This window comes from Carcharodon carcharias, chromosome 19, assembly GCF_017639515.1.
Source record: "Carcharodon carcharias isolate sCarCar2 chromosome 19, sCarCar2.pri, whole genome shotgun sequence".
NCBI lineage: Eukaryota > Metazoa > Chordata > Chondrichthyes > Lamniformes > Lamnidae > Carcharodon > Carcharodon carcharias.
In genome coordinates this window covers 112591960-112610194 of record NC_054485.1, presented here as the reverse complement: position 1 = coordinate 112610194, position 18235 = coordinate 112591960, and the positions used below count along the sequence as shown (strand labels likewise).

At 44.9% G+C, this 18235-nt stretch overlaps 1 protein-coding gene across 1 annotated transcript in view; it reads left to right on the top strand.

Annotated features, from left to right (window-relative positions):
* The first annotated feature begins 14672 nt into the window (after nucleotides 1–14672).
* The window catches only part of LOC121291738 (heme-binding protein 2-like), a 49787-nt gene continuing 46224 nt past the window's right edge, over nucleotides 14673–18235 (top strand). The window contains exon 1 of the mRNA XM_041213247.1: nucleotides 14673–14869. The gene's annotated coding sequence lies outside the window, so the exon portion shown is untranslated. The remainder of the gene's footprint in view (nucleotides 14870–18235) is intronic.

The following is an 18235-nucleotide window of genomic DNA, read 5'->3' as shown; positions in this document are numbered from 1 at the left end:
AGTGATATATCACCGACTGTATTATCAGGGAGTATTATATCAGACAGTGCTGTAGTACAGGGTAGTATATCAGTGTCAGTTTTATCAGGGTGTGTTATATTTGACAGTGCTGTAATAGAGGAGTGATATATCACCGACTGTATTATCAGGGAGTATTATATCAGAGAGTGCTGCAATACGGTGTAGTGATTGTTTTGTCTGGGAGTATTATATCAGGCAGTGCTGTAATACAGGGTAGTATTATATCAGTGTCAGTTTTATCAGGGAGTGTTATATTTGACAGTGCTGTAATACAGCGTAGTGATATATCAGTGACTGCTTTATCAAGGATTATTTTTAGAGACAGTGCTGTAATACAGGGCAGTGATATATCACTGAATGTATTATCAAGGAGTATTATATCAGACAGTGCTGTAATACAGGGTAGTGATATATCCGTGTCTGTTTTATCTGGGAGCATTATATCAGACAGTGCTGTAATACAGAGCAGGGATATATCAATGACTGTTTTATCAGGGAGCATTATATCAGACAGTGCTGTAATTCAGAGCAGTGAAATATCAGTGACAGATTTATCTGGGAATATTATTAGAGACAGTGGTGCTATATCGGGTAGTGATATATCACCGACTGTATTATCAGGGAGTATTATATCAGGCAGTGCTGTAATACAGGGTAGTATTATATCAGTGTCAGTTTTATCAGGGAGTGTTATATTTGACAGTGCTGTAATAGAGGAGTGATATATCACCGACTGTATTATCAGGGAGTGTTATATTTGACAGTGCTGTAATACAGTGTAGTGATATATCAGGGACTGCTTTATCAAGGATTATTTTTAGAGACAGTGCTGTAATACAGGGCAGTGATATATCACTGGATGTATTATCAAGGATTATTATATCAGACAGTGCTGTAATATAGGATAGTAAACATCAACTTTGTTCTTCTCCGCTGATGCTGCCAAACCTGCTGAGTTTTTCCAGGTATTTCTGTTTTTGTTTTGGATTTCCAGCATCCACCGTTTTTTGTTTTTATCTTAGTGATATATCCGTGTCTGTTTTATCTGGGAGCATTATATCAGACAGTGCTGTAATACAGGGCAGGGATATATCCGTGTCTGTTTTATCTGGGAGCATTATATCAGACAGTGCTGTAATACAGAGCAGGGATATATCAATGACTGTTTTATCAGGGAGCAATATATCAGACAGTGCTGTAATACAGGGCAGGGATATATCAATGACTGTTTTATCAGGGAGCATTATATCAGGTAGTACTGTAATACAGGGCAGGGATATATCAATGACTGTTTTATCAGGGAGCATTATATCAGACAGTGCTGTAATACAGAGCAGGGATATATCAATGACTGTTTTATCAGGGAGCAATATATCAGACAGTGCTGTAATATAGGGTAGTGATATATCAGTGTCTGTTTACTCAGGGAGTATTATTAGAGACAGTGCTGCAATACAGGGTGGTCATATATCACGGACTGTTTTATCTGGGACTATTATATCACACAGTTCTGTAATACAGGGCAGAGATATATCAGTGACTTTTTTATCAGGGAATATTATCTCAGACAGTGCTGTAATATAGGGCAGTGATATATCCGTGACAGTTTTACCAGGGAGTGTTATATCAGACAATGCTGTTATACAGTGTTGTGATATATAAGTGACTGTTTTATCAGGGACTATTATATCAGCCAGTGCTGTAATATAGGGTAGTGATATCTCAGTGACTGCTTTATCAGGGAGTATTATTAGAGACTGTGCTGTAATACAGGGTAGTGATAGATCAGTGACTGTTTTATCAGGGAGTATTATTAGAGACAGTGCTGTAATACAGGGTAGTAATATACAGTGCTGTAATACAGGGCAGTAATAGATCAGTGACTGTTTTATCAGGGAGTGTTCTATCAGACAGTGCTGTAATACAGGGAAGTGATATATCAGTGTCTGTTTTATCAGAGAGTATTATTAGGGGCAATACTGTAATATAGTGTAGTGATATATCAGTGACTGTTTTATGAAGGAGTATTATATCAGACGGTGCAGTAATACAGGGTAGTGACATATCACTGTCTGTTTTACCAAGGAGTATTATATCAGACAGTTTGGTAATATAGGGCAGTGATATATCAGTATTACCTGGAAAAACTCAGCAGGTCTGGCAGCATTGGCGGAGAAGAAAAGACTTGACGTTTCGAGTCCTCATGACCCTTCAACAGAACTAAGTGAATCCAAGGAAGGGGTGAAATATAAGCTGGTTTAACGTGCGTGTGTGTGTGTGTGTGTGTGTGTGGGGTGGGGGGGGTGTTGGGTGGGGGGAGAGAAGTGGAGGGGGGTGGTGTGGTTGTAGGGACAAACAAGCAGTGATAGAAGCAGATCATCAAAAGATGACACCGACAAAGGAACAAAAGAACACAGAGGTGTTGAAGTTGGTGATATTATCTAAACGAATGTGCTAATTAAGAATGGATGGTAGGGCACTCAAGGTATAGCTCTAGTGGGGGTAGGGGGAGCATAAAAGATTTAAAAATATTTAAAAATTATGGAAATAGGTGGGAAAAGAAAAATCGGGAAAGACCAAAGGCTTCCACTTCATCCACAAAAGGAAGACGTTCCTGTACAATACAAGAGCGAACTGGCAACTGAAAGGAGGTCCAATCTCCTAAATACCATCAGGAGAGACGGAGAAATACCTGAGTGCCAGAATCGACCCATGGGCAGGAGTCACCGAGGAGCAATGGGGATCCAGAATCGGTATGTGGATAGAGAATCTGAAGAAGGTAGCTCTTCGGCCTATCCAGAGGATTGAAATCCTTAAAACGCATATGATACCCCGAATATATTTCCACCTGATCCTCGCAGAGGTCTCACAGAATACACTAGTCAAACTGGACCAATATATCATGAATGGAACAAAAGAAATCCTACACCTTCCGCCACATACAACAGATGGTTTACTATACAGCAGCAACAGGAATGGAGGTCTAGCCATGCCGAGGCTCGAAGTGCAGATTCCGTCCGCCATTATCCGAAAACTAGAGGCGCTGGAGAGCTCACCGGACGCGGTGATAGAGGCCTCTTTTGAATTCAGCAAAATTGACAACAAATAAACAATCGACTCCCTGAGGAACCTCAAAGTACTCAGAGAGATCGAAGAAGCCCTCAAGGATAGTGAAGGTCTAAGGGGGACTGATGAAGGATATGGCGCGGATGAAATTGGTATCGCTATGGGATGGACGGATATCACCCAAACGTCCTGGCCCAAACCCACCAACAGATACGCGGCTTGGAGGGAGGTGAAATACCGGAAGTGGACCAAACTCCAATGCCAAGGTATCGGCATCAAGTATTACAGAAATAACTGTGCCTCTAATCCCTGGATGAAAACCTGTTTTAACATTAAACAATCCAGGCTCATTAACAGTTTACTCCTGCGGTGCAATCTCTACCCAACGAGATCCACCTTAAGCCGAGGCAGACAACACCATAACAAATCCTGCAGGAGATCTGAGGCCCCCTTCAAGTCACTGGCTCACATCTCCAGCAGCTGTCCGTTTGTGAAAAATGCTAGAATCAAAAGACATAACAAAATCCTGGACCGCTTACAGCAGTTTATCGCCAAATACGGCTAGACATCGCATCTGGAACCGAGGCTCTTCGGAAAGGATGGGACCCTTTGGAAGCCCGATCTGGTCCTTGTCAAGGACAGAGTAGTAGCGGTGGTGGATGTTACAGTACGTTTCGAGGATAATAACAAGTCTCTGGAGAAAGCTTGGGCCAAAAAAGAACTCAAATACCAACACCTGGAGGATGAGATACTGGAACTGACAGGCGGCAAGTCAGTAAAATACTTCGGATTCGTCATGGGAGCTAGAGGGAAGTGGTTCAACAAGAATAACAGCCTCATGCGTTTCCTGAAGATCGATAAATACAAATCCTTTGCCCAGCTTACTTCGAGACTGACAATCTCTCTGACACTGGACCTTTTACAGATCTTTGGAGACCAGTAGTCAGAGAATCGTCTCACAGAGACTACCCGTAGAGATGTCACAAGACCCAAGACGATCGACGGAGAGGCTGCACGAGGTGGGTATTGTATATCTCCAGGGTGCCTGATCCCTGGTGGGCGGGTAAGGTGGACAATAATGGTTAAATGAACTTGTATAGTCTGGCATAATGGTTAGTTTTTACTTTGTTTAATTACATCAGACAGTGCTGTAATATTGGTTAGTGATATATCTGTGACTGTTTTATGAGGAGGTATTATTAGAGACAGTGCTGTAATATATCGTAGTGATATATCAGTGTTTGTTTTATCAGGGAGTATTATAACAGACTGCTGTAATAGAGGATAGTGATATATCAGTGTCTGTTTTATCAGGGAGTATTATTAGAGAGAGCACTGTAATATAGAGTAGTGATGCATCAGTGACTGTTTTATCAGGGAGAGTTATATCAGACAGTGCTGTAATACAGGGTGGTGATATATCAGTGAATGTTTTACCTGGAAATATTATATTAGCCAGTAATATAATACACGGTGGTGATATATCACTGACAGTTTTATCTGGGAGTATTATATCAGATAGTGCTGTAATACAGGGCAGTGATATATCAGTGTCTGTTTTACCAAGGAGTATTATATCAGACAGTGATGCAATACAGGGCAGTGATATATCAGTGTCTGTTTTACCAAGGAGTAGTACATCAGACAGTGCTGTAATATTGGTTAGTGATATATCTGTGACTGTTTTATGAGGAGGTATTATTGGAGACAGTGCTATACTATAGGATAGTGATATATCACTGTGTTTTATCAGGGAGTGTTATTAGAGACAGTGCTGTAATATATCGTAGTGATATATCAGTGTCTGTTCTATCAGGGAGTATTATAACAGACTGCTGTAAAAGAGGATAGTGATATATCAGTGTCAGTTTTATCAGGGAGTATTATTAGAGAGAGCACTGTAATATAGAGTAGTGATGCATCAGTGACTGTTTCATCAGGGAGTGTTATATCAGAGAGTGCTGTAATACAGGGTGGTGATATATCAGTGAATGTTTTACCTGGAAATATTATATTAGCCAGTAATATAATACACGGTGGTGATATATCACTGACAGTATTATCTGGGAGTATTATTGGAGACAGTGCTGTAACAGAGGGTAGTGATATATCATTGACTATTTTATCAGGGAGTATTATAACAGACAGTGTTGTAATCCAGTGTAGTGATTGCTTTGTCTGGGATAATTATATCAGGCAATGCTGTAATACAGGGGAGTATTATATTAGTGACTGTTTCATCAGGGAGTATTATATCAGACAGTGCTGTAATTTAGGGTAGTGATATATCAGTGAGTGTTTTATCAGGGAGTACTATATCAGACAGTATTTTAATACAGTGTAGTGATTGTTTTGTCTGGGAGTATCATATCAGGCAGTGCTGTAATACAGGGTAGCATTATATCAGTGTCAGTTTTATCAGGAACTGTTATTAGAGACAGTGCTGTAATACAGAGCAGTGATATATCAGTGACTGATTTATCTGGGAGTATTATTAGAGACAGTGGTGTAATATCGGGTAGTAATATATCACCAACTGTATTATCAGGGAGTATTATATCAGAGAGTGCTGTAATACAGTGTATTGATTGTTTTGTCTGGGATTATTATATCAGGCAGTTCTGTAATACAGGGTAGTATTATATCAGTGTCAGTTTTATCAGGGAGTGTTATATTTGACAGTGCTGTAATACAGTGTAGTGATATATCAGTGACTGCTTTATCAGGGAGTTTTATTAGAGACAGTGCTGTAATACAGGGCAGTGATATATCAGTGACTGCTTTATCAGGGAGTTTTATTTGAGACAGTTCTTTAATATAGGGTAGTGAAAAATCACTGACTGTATTATCAGTGAGTATTATATCAGACAGTGCTGTAATATAGGGTAGTAAACATCAACTTTGCTCTTCTCCGCCGATGCTGCCAGACCTGCTGAGTTTTTCCAGGTATTTCTGTTTTTGTTTTGGATTTCCAGAATCCGCAGATTTTGTTTTTATCTTAGTGATATATCCGTGTCTGTTTTATCAGGGAGCATTATATCAGGTAGTACTGTAATACAGGGCAGTGATATATCAATGACTGTTTTATCAGGGAGCATTATATCAGACAGTGGTGTAATACAGGGCAGGGATATATCAATGACTGTTTTATCAGGGAGTATTATATCAGACAGTGATGTAATACAGGGCAGGGATATATCAATGACTGTTTTATCAGGGAGTATTATGTCAGACAGTGCTGTAATATAGGGTAGTGATATATCAGTGACTGTTGTATCAGGGAGCATTATATCAGACAGTGCTGTAATACAGGGTAGTGATATATTAGTGACTGTATTATCAGGGAGTATTATATCAGACTGTGCTGTAATACAAGGTAGTGATACATCAGTGATTGTTTTTGTGTTCTGAAATCTTATCCTTAATAATGGACTCTAAAATCTTACCAACGACCGAGGTCAGGATAATCGGCCTGTAATTTCCCGTCTTTTGCCTTACTCCCTTTTTAAACAGGGGGGTTACATTAGCGATTTTCCAGTCCTCTGAGACCCTCCCTGACTCCAGTGATTCCTGAAAGATCACCACTATCGCCTCCACTATCTCTTCAGCTATCTCCTTCAGAACTCTGGGGTGTAATCCATCTGGTCCAGGTGATTTATCCACCTTCAGACCTTTCAGTTTTCCTAGCGCCTTCTCCTTGGTAATGGCCACCATACTCACCTCTGACCCCCGACTCTCTTGAACTTTGGGGATGTTACTCGTGTCTTCCACTGTGAAGACTGACGCAAAGTACCTATTCAGTTCCTCCGCCATTTCTTTGTTCCCCACTACTACTTCTCCAGCGTCATTTTCCAGCAGCCTAAAGTTCACTTTTTCCTCTCTCTTATCCTTTATATATCTAAAAAAACTGTTGCAATCTTATTTTATATTACTGGCTAGTTTACCCTCATATTTAATCTTCTCCCTCCTTATGTCTTTTTTAGTTGTCCTCTGTTGGTCTTTGTAGGCTTTCCAATCCCCTGGTTTCACACTGCTCTTCGCCGCATTGTATGCTTTCTCTTTAGCTTTTATGCTGTCCCTGACTTCCCTGGTCAGTCATGGTTGCCTCGTCCTCCCTTTAGTATGCTTCTTCTTCCTAGGGATGAATTTTTGCTGTGTCTCCCAAATTACTCCCAGAAACTCCTGCCATTGCTGTTCCACTGTCTTTCCTGCTAGGCTCATCTCCCAGTCAATTCTGGCCAGCTCCTCCCTCATGCCTCTGTTGCGGCCTTTATTCAACTGTAATACCGTTACATCTGATTCCAGCTTTTTCATCTCAAATTGCAGGGTAAATTCTATCATATTATGCTCACTTCCTATCAGGGAGCATTATTGCACAGAGTGCTGTAATACAGGGCAGTGATATATCACTGAATGTTTTATCTCTGAGTATTATATCAGACAGTGCTGTAATATAGGGCAGTGATATATCAGTGACTGTTTTATCAGACAGTGTTATTAGAGACAGTGATGTAATATAGGGTGGTGATATATCAGTGACTGTTATATCAGGGAGTATTATATCAGATGGTGCTGTAATAAAGGGTAGTGATATATCACTGAGTGTATTATCAGGGAGTATTATATCAGACAGTGCCGAAATATAGGGTAGTGATATATCACTGACTGTATTATCAGGGAGTATTATATCAGACAGTGCTGTAACATAGGGCAGTGATATATCAGTGACTGTTTTATCAGAGAGTGTTATTAGAAACAATGCTGTAATATAAGCTAGTGATATATCACTGACCATTTTATTAGGGAGTATTATATCAGACAGTGCTGTAACATAGGGTAGTGATATATCAGTGACTGTTTTATCAGGGAGTATTATATGAGACAGAGCTGTAATATAGGGTAGTGATATATCAGTGACTGTTTTATCAGGGAGTATTAAATCAGACACTGCTGTAATATGGTGTAGTGATATACCAGTGATTGTTTAATCAGGGAGTGTTATATCACACGGTGCTGTAATACAGGGCAGTGATATATTAGTGACTGTTTTATCAGTGTGTATTATTAGAGACAGTGCTGCAATATAGGTTGGTGATATATCAGTGACTGTTTTATCAGGGGGTATTATATCAGTCAGTGCTGTAATACAGGGTAGTAATAGATCACTGACTGTTTTATCAGGGAGTATTATTAGAGACTGTGCTGTAATACAGGGTAGTGATATATCAGTGACTGTTTTATCAGGGAGTATTAAATCAGACACTGCTGTAATATAGTGTAGTGATATACCAGTGATTGTTTAATCAGGGAGTGTTATATCACACGGTGCTGTAATACAGGGTAGTGATATATCACTGACTGTTTTATTAGGGAGTATTATATCAGACAGCGCTGTAATATAGGGTGGTGATATATCACTGACTGTTTTATCAGGGGGTATTATATCAGACAGTGCTGTAACATAGGGCAGTGATATATCAGTGACTGTTTTATCAGAGAGTGTTATTAGAGACAATGCTGTAATATAAGCTAGTGATATATCACTGACCATTTTATTGGGGAATATTATTTCAGACAGTGCTGTAACATAGGGTAGTGATATATCAGTGACTTTTTTTATCAGGGAGTATTATCAGAGACAGTGCTGTAATACAGGGTAGTGATATATCAGTGACTGTATTATCAGCGAGTGTTATATCAGACAGTGCTGTAACATAGGGTAGTGATAGATCAGTGACTTTTTTATCAGGGAGTATTATTAGAGACAATGCTGTAATACAGGGTAGTGATATATCACTGACTCTTTTATTATGGAGTATTATGTCAGACAGTGCTGTAATACAGGGTTGTGATTTATCAGTTACTCTTTAGTCAGGAAGTATTATATCGGACAGTACTGTAATACAGGATAGTGATATATCAGTGACCTTTTTTTCTGGATGAGACAGTGCTGTAATACAGTTTGGTGATTTTTTACTGACTCTTTTACTAGGGAGTATTATATCAGACAGTGCTGTAATACAGGGTAATGATATACCAGTAACTGTTTTATCAGGGGGTATTATAACAGACAGTACTGTAGTACAGGGTAGTGATAGATCAGTGACTCTTTGGTCAGGGAGTATGATATCAGAGAGTGCTGTAATACAGGGTAGTGACATATCAGTGACTGTTTTTTCTGGATGAGACAGTGCTGTAATACAGGGTGGTGATATATCAGTGACTGTTTTTTCTGGATTAGACAGTGCTGTAATACAGGGTGGTGCTATGTCACTGACTATTTTATCAGGAGGTGTTATATCAGACAGTGCTGTAATATGCATTAGTGATATATCACTGACTGTTTTATCATAAGACCATAAGACCATAAGACATAGGAGCAGAAATTAGGCCATTCGGCCCATCGAGTCTGCTCCGCCATTCAATCATGGCTGATAAGATTCTCAACCCCATTGCCAAGCAATCCTGACTGCGCTAATAGCTACAGTAACACCTGGTTGAAGATAATCGGCCGAGCTTGTAATGTGACTTGCTAGAAGTGACATACATTCATTTGCAGGGACCAAACAAATTGACCAGGCAAATACTCTGCAAACAAAAGGAATATGTTCAAGCCTTGAACCTTTTTTGAATTACCCGGAAGTTTGGGAAGCCCAAATTGCATTCTCCATGGCAATACCTCAGCCAATCAGAATCAACTTGCCAACCAATCAGCACCCTTTTCTCCTGTAGTATAAATGGTTGTGATTGTTTGAAATGTGGTGTTCTTGCTTTTGTCCTGGTCAGTGTGAGATGTAAAGCTTCAGCAACATGTCTCTCTTCTCAGCAATATTCAAATCTGTTTGTTCTTCTCCACTTTCACTCGTCCTTCCTCTTGCTTCTTCTATTTCTGTATCATTTTCTCAGTTGGAGGAGGACCAAGAGGCCTTTCCCCACTCCACTTCCACACTTACCACGTCCGAATTGAATCATAAGGTATAAGAAAATCATTCTCTGCTTTGTGACCATTGGGTTTGCGCTAAATTTTACAAAAAAAAACTTGCAGTGAACTACCAGTGCAGAACTAATCTGAATTCTGAACCACATGCTAATGATCTGTGCCGTGGAGTCACCTACTGACTGTAATGATGCATGGCAATTTTGTAAGGCTTATTACCAGAAAGTGAAGCCCCTGTCATGGTCCACCAAATATGGTCACTTTGTTCTTTGTGTTCAATCAGAGGGTGTGGGTGGGGTCACCAAGGCCAATGTTTATTGCCCACCCTTAAATTGCCCCAGAGAAGGTGGTAGGGAGTCACCTTCTTGAGCTGTTGCAGTCCGTGTGGTGAATGTGCCGGAACGGTGCTGGTAAGTAGGGAACGACAGGGATTTGATCCAAAGCGATGAAGGAATGGCAATAATTTCCAAATCAGTGTGAATGGAGGAGAGCTCGGAGGCAGTGATGTTCCCATGCAGTTGCTGCCCTCTCCTTCTGAGTGCTTGGAGTCTCAAGGATGTTGGTTCAAGTCCCGTTACTGAATTTGAGCATCAAAGTGAAGACTGGGTCTCCAGCCCAGTGCTGAGGGAGGGCTACACTGTTGGAGGCACCGTCTTTCAGCTGAGACGTCTAACCGAGGCCTTGTTTGTCCGCTCAGGTGCATGTGAAAGATCCCAGCGCTATTTTGAAGGCAAGCAGAGAGTTATCCCTGGTGTCCTGGCCAATATTTATCCTTCTATCAACATCATAAAAACATGATCTGGTCATTATCACATTTTTGTTTGTGGGATCTTGCTGTGCACAAATTCGCTGCCCTTTTTCTACATTACAACAGCGACTGCACTTAGAAAATATTTCGTTGGCTCTAAAGCGCTTTGAGACATCCTGCGGCCATGAAAGGGACTGGACAAATGTAAGTCTTTCTCTGCAGGTTTGGAAGGTGCTGTCTAAGAAGCCTTGGTGAATTCCTGCAGTGCTTCTTGTAGTTGGTACACACACTGCTGCTACTGTGTGTCGGTGGTGAAGGGAGTGAATGTTTGTGGATGTGGTGCCAATCAAGCGGGGCTGCTTTGTCCTGGATGGTGTTGAGCTTCTTGAGTGTTGTGGGAGCTGCATTCATCCAGGCAAGTGGGGAGTATTCCATCTCACGCCTGACTTGTGCCTTGTAGAAGGTGGACAGACTTTGGGGAGTCAGGAGGTGAGTTACTTGCTGCAGGATTCCCAGCCTCTGACCTGCTCTTGTAGCTGCAGTATTTATACAGCTAATCCAGTTCAGTTTCTGGTCAATGGTAACCCCCAGGATGTTGATAGTGGGGGATTCAGTGTTGGTAATGCAAGTGAACATCAAAGGGTGCTGGTTGGATTCTCTCTTGTTGGAGATGGTCATTGCCAGGCACTTGTGTGGAGTGAATGTTACTTGCCACTTGTCAGCCCCAAACCTGGATATTGTCAAGGTCTTGCTGCATTTGGACATGGACTGCTTCAGTATCTGAGGAGTTGTGAATGGTGCTGAACATTGTGCAATCGTCAGCGAACATCCCCACTTCTGACCTTCTGATGGAAGGAAGGAAGATCATAGATTCAGAGACCTTATGGTACAAAACATACGAACATATGAATATGGAGCAGGAATAGGCCATTCGGCCCCTTGAACCTGCTCTGCCATTCCATGAGATCATGGCTGATCTGATTGTGGCCTCAACTCCATATTCCGGCCTAGCCCTGACAATCTTTGGCTCCCTTGTTAATCACGGATCTCTCTAGCTCAGTTTCAACGTTATTCAATGACCCTCTCTGTAGAAGAAAGTTCCAGAAACTCACAACAATCATGAGAAAAAAATAAATTCTCCTCATCTGTCTACAAACTGGAGGCTGGACATTTCTAGATGGCGTCCCCTAGGTCTATCTCTCCCAGGAGGGGGATCAGCCTTTCAGCATCCAACCTGTCAACTCCCCTCTGGATCTTATGGCCAGAATTTTCCGGATGGCAGGTTTCCTTTCCCTCCATCCAAGGAGTTGACTGGGAATATATCCCCAACTTCACTGTCTGCCCTGCAGCCATTTCACACTCCAATAAGTGTCACTTGTCTATGGAGATGGGACATCACTCAGGAGGAACTTCCACTTCAGAGAGCTGTTGGTCAATCTGATTGGCCGGAAGCTCAATGGCCCCTCTAGTGGACAGGACTGGGACTGCAAGCAGTCCCCAGAGTCCAAATCCCAGGAGTCCAGGGACAGGTAAGTTTTGGGGGTCTCAGAGGGGAGAGGGTAGTGGAAGCCTGGGAAGTCTATATTTAAAAAGCAGTGCTGCTAGCACTGATCCTCAGGGAATACCACTGTCTATCTTCCTGTCATCTCCAGGCTGAAAAACAACCATTTACCACGGCTCAATATTTCCTGTCCTTAAGTCAGTTTCGACCTATTGAAAAAGCAGCCGAAGGTGGTTGGGTCCAAGATACTAGCCTGAGAAATCCTGGCAATAATGTTCAGGGCCTCCAACAAGAGAGCTCAGGTTTAAAGGAATTGGCTAAAGAAGCACTGGCAACATGAGGAGAAACATTCTCACTCAGCGAGTGGTTAGGATCTGGAATGCACTGTCTGAGAGTGTGGTGGAGACAGGGTCAATTGAGTGGTTAGGGTCTGAATGCACTGTCTGAGAGTGTGGGGGAGACAGGGTCAATCGAGTGGTTAGGATCTGGAATGCACTGTCTGAGAGTGTGGTGTAGACAGGGTCAATCGAGTGGTTAGGATCTGGAATGCACTGTCTGAGAGTGTGGTGGAGACAGGGTCAATCGAGTGGTTAGGATCTGGAATGCACTGTCTGAGAGTGTGGTGGAGACAGGGTGAATCCAGTGGTTAGGATCTGGAATGCACTGCCTGAGAGTATGGGGGAGACAGGGTCAATCGAGTGGTTAGGGTCTGGAATGCACTGTCTGAGAGTGTGGTGGAGACAGGGTGAATCCAGTGGTTAGGATCTGGAATGCACTGTCTGAGAATGTGGTGGAGACAGGGTCAATCGAGTGGTTAGGATCTGGAATGCACTGCCTGAGAGTGTGGTGGAGACAGGGTGAATCGAAGCTTTTAAAAGGGAATTGGGTTATTATCTTTTAAGGAAGGATATATAAGGCTATGTGCAGAAGGTGGGGGGCGGGCGGTAGTGGCACTGGGTAAGTTGCTCCTTCTAAGACCTAGCACAGAGATGATGTGCTGAATGGCCTCTCTCTTTGCTGTAACTATTCTGTGATCCTGTGGATCATATAGGCCTTTGTGCTCGGTCTGTCACTCCAAGCAGTGGAGAGTTCCTCCCCTGATTCCCAGGTCTTGCTGCATGTTGAACATGGTCACCAGCTTTCCGATCTGGAACATGGGGAAAGATTTTACAATCAGTCTGTCGAATGACAGGAGTGGGGAGGCATGGTGAGTGAGTGAAATATTGTCCAGAGTACAATTGAGGGTGGTCTACAGTATAATCTGGTGTTAGTGTAAGATTGATCTGAACATGTTCCCTAGGAGTTTGGGGGAAAGTGAGGCCAGCCGGTGACATGGGCTGAGTGGTCACCCCCTTCCCTGTTCACTTACTCCATGGGATCCCAGTGTTCTACATTTACATTACAGTTCAGACTGCCTTGGCTTACTGCTGGCACCCTTGTCTCCTGAGTCCCGCTCTCTTCACAGACTCAAGCAGATATTCAACCTCCACCTCAGCGCAGTACTGAGGGAGTGCCACACTGTCAGAGGCAGAGCCATTCGGATGGGCTCTAAATCGAGACAATGCCCATTCTGTGGCGGGTGTAAAAGATCCCACAGCACTTTTCACAGAAGAGTGAGAGAGCATTCCCGGTGTCCTGGCCAATATTTATCTCTCAAATAGCTTCATTAAAACATTAACAAGAACAGAAAGTGCTGGAAAAACTCAGCAAGTGCAACAGCCTCTGTAGAGAGAAAAACGTTAACGTTTCGAGTCCGTGTGACTCTTCTTCAGAGAGAAGCTGCTGAGTTTCTCCAGCATTTTCTGTTTTTGTTTCAGATTTCCGGCATCATAGTATTTTGCTTTTATCTTCTCAGTAATCTCATTACAGTCTGTCGGAGCTTGCTGAGTTCAAATTGGCTGCTGCATTTTCTATATTACAGGAGGCTACACTTCAAAAAAATACTTCACTGGCTGTAAAGTGCTTTGGGATGTCCTGAGGTCATGAATGGTGCCATAGAAATGCTAGTCTAGTTATTCCAGCCATCGTTTCCCTCCCCTTCCTTCAACTCCCCCCCTCCAGCTCCCTTGCAACTCATGCCGTCCCACCCCACAGGCCCCAAAATCCACTGACCCATATTGAACAACTCAATAGACAGGGCCTAGAAAATTCCTGATAATACAGAGAAAAGAGAGTCTGATTTGCACTGCGATTACACTGAGCAACTATCCACATTCATAGACAGGGGAGACACCAAATGCTGACAAATGGCTAGTAGTCACCAATTAGCAAAACAATTAAATGTTGCAGCAAAATCTGGCAGACACCCTGGTGTGTCTGTGTCACTCTCCTAACCCATTAAGGTGGGGCATTAGAGTTGATATAAGTAGACAGCCAGGTACATTGGCTGGCAAGATCACAGCACTGAGTAAGTTTGCTCTCTTGCAAGAGGCTTGTGTCTGAGGGAGTGCCCATGCCTCTTGGCAGTAGACTATCTAATTGGCTTTAGTGTTGTTGTGACGAGCTGGGGAAAGGTAGGAGTTTAAGCAGTTGAGGAACTGACTGTCTTTGGGTTCAGACCCCAGTCACAGCAGGAGTTTGCTTGTCCAGTACACAGGTGAGTTTTGCCTTTTTTTAAAATTCATTCACAGGCTGTGGGTGTCGCTGGCTAGGCCAGCATTTATTGCCCATCCCTTGAGAAGGTGGTAGTGAGCTGCCTTCTTGAATCACTGTAGGTGGTGTAGGTACACCCACAGTGCTGTTAGGGAGGGATTTCCAGGATTTTGTCCGTGTGGTGTAGGTACACCCACAGTGCTGTTAGGGAGGGAGTTCCAGGATTTTGTCCATGTGGTGTAGGTACACCCACAGTGCTGTTAGGGAGGGAGTTCCAGGATTTTGTCCGTGTGGTGTAGGTACACCCACAGTGCTGTTAGGGAGGGAGTTCCAGGATTTTGACCTAGCGATAGTGAAGGAACGGTGATATATTTCCAAGTCAGGGTGGTGAGTGACTTGGAGGGGAACTTCCAGGTCGGGGTGTTCCCATCTACCTGCTGCCCTTGTCCTTCTAGATGGTAGTGGTCGTGGGTTTGGAAGGTGCTGTCTAAGGAACCTGGGTGAGTTGCTGCAGTGCATCTTGTAGATGGTACACACACTGCTGCTACTGTGCGTCTGTGGTGGAGGGAGTGAATGATTGTAGATGTTGTATGAACGGGAATTTGACAGGGTCGGATGTGTGAACCGGTGTGAGACCCACGTTACTACCATTTACTGATCAGTGGAGAAGTCTCGAGCTTAGAAATGAGCACTTTTGACGTTAACAGTTGAACAGTTAATGGCCCAGAAATGCCTGGAATTGGGCTGCTCATGGTGTGAGATGGAGATTTCACCATCACCTTCCAGACTGTGACATTTTGCCAGAAATGTGATTTGATAGCAGAACCTGAGAGTAATGAGAATCTCCTTAACATTCAAAACCTAGAGACCGAGGAAGAAAACAGGGTGAGCTGCAGAGACGGAGACTGAATCAGAGTCAAATTACATAGTGAATAAAGAGAGGGAAAGACAGGTTGTATGTGTACAGTCTGTCACTTTGTGAAAACTGGGGCATATTCCCCACGCTGATGATGATATTTATGATGATCCCATTTATTTTATTGCTTTCCTTGCTCCAGGGACAATGTGTCCTCTGGCTGGAGTTTAGCTGAAAGGGTTTTGAATGTGTTCAGTTAGTTACAGAACCAGAAAAATCACTGAAGGGCAAAATCCAGAACAAGGGCAGTTAAGACGTGTGAGACTCTGATCCCTGCCATGGGTCCAGTGAGATTTCTGGTGAGCTGAGTTTACCCATCGAGGCACAGGGACCACCCAGAGCAGCGATGATCCCATCTTCAATCTGTTGTTCAGGCTGAGCCTGTTGAACGGAGTCTGTGGCCCATAGTTCCTGATCTCCTGGCCTTCATACCCATGGCTGGGGAGGGGGAGGTACCCCAGGGTTGCCCTGGGGAAGCCCCCCCCACCCCCACACACACTGGAAGTCCCCGTGTAAGGATCACACAGCAATTACCTGGGAAATTCAATTTGAACTTTTGTTGGGAGATTAGCCGGCACTGGATTGGCCGGCACAGGATTAACCGGCACCGGATGGGCCGGCACCAGAATGGCCGGCACCGGATTAGCTGGCACCAGAATGGCCGGCACCGGATTAGCTGGCACAGGATTTGCCAGCACCGGATTAGCTGGCACAGGATTTGCCAGCACTGGATTGGCCGGCACAGGATTAGGCAGCACCGGATTAAGCAGCACCAGAATGGCTGGCACTGGATTATCCGGCACAGGATTAACCGGCACCGGGAACCACCCGACACACCAATTTAAAGCGCATGTTCAGGTGGTTCCCATTATCTGACAGGAATAGTTACCCAGGGAAAGGTACAAGAATTAAACCAATTTCAGCTCCTGGGCAACTATAGACCCCCCTCCCCCCCTCAACCTGATGCCCCCCTCAATCTGACCCCCCCCTCAACATGACCCCCCCCCTCAACCTGACACCCCCCTCAACATGACCCCCCCCTTAACCTGACCCCCCCCTCAACATGACACCCCCCCTCAACCTGACACCCCCCTCAACCTGACCCCCCCTTAACCTGACCCACCTCAACCTGACACCCTCTACCTCAACCTGACACCCCCTCCACTCAACCTTACCCCACCGACTACACACCCGACCCCCCCCACCACACACCCGACCCCCTACCCGACTCCACACCCGAACCCTCCCGACTACCCTCCCCACCCTCACATAGGGCTCACCCCCAACTACCCTCCCTCAACCTGACCACATTCCACCCCCCCAACCATCCCCTCCATTCCCTCCGAACAACACTCTTCCCCTAACAACACTCACCTACCACTCCCATTGACCATATCCCCACTGACCACCCCCCCACTGACCACCCCCCACTGACAACACCCTCACTGACCACCCCCCCACTGACCACCCCCCCACTGACCACCCCCCCACTGACCACCCCCCACTGACCATCCCCACTGATCACCTCCCACTGACCGCCCCCCACTGACCACCCCCATCTGACCAACCCCCCCACTGACCACCCCCCCACTGACAACCCCCCCACTGACCACCCCCCACTGACCACCCCCCCACTGACCACCCCCACACTGACCACCCCCCACTGACCACCGCCCCACTGACCACCCCCCACTGACCATCCCCACTGATCACCTCCCACTGACCACCCCCCACTGACCACCCCCATCTGACCAACCCCAATGAGCACCCTTCGACTGACCACCCCCCACGGACCACCCCCCACTGACCCCCCCCACTGACCACCCCCTTCTGACCACACCCCCACTGACCACTCCCCACTGACCATCCCCAACTGACCAACCCCAATGACCATCCCCAACTGACCAACCCCACTGACCACCTCCCACTGACCACCCCCTACTGACCACACCCCCAGTGACCACCCCCCCACTGACCACCCCCCACTGACCACTCCCCACTGACCATCCCCAAATGACCAACCCCAATGTCCACCCTCCCACTGACCACCACCCACTGACTGCTCGCTGGCCACCTGACACCTCCTACTGACCATCCAGCCACCCCCTCTGACCACCATCCCTATTGACCACCCAGTCATCCCTACTGACCAGCTGATCACCCACCACTGGCCACGCGGTCCCCCTACTGACCGCTCAGCCATTTTCCACCGACTCCCCCCACTGACCACCCAATCCCCTCTACTGACCGCTCGGCCATTTTCCACTGACCCCCCCTCCATTGACCACCCGATCCCCCAAATGACCACCTTTGCCACTGACCACCTGATCCTTTCTACTGACCGCCCAAAAACCCTGACACTGACTCCCCACTGACCACCCGATCCTCCCTATTGACCACCGGAAAACCCCCACTGATGACCAACCAGTCAGGAGGCCGGGCAAGAAGGGGGCA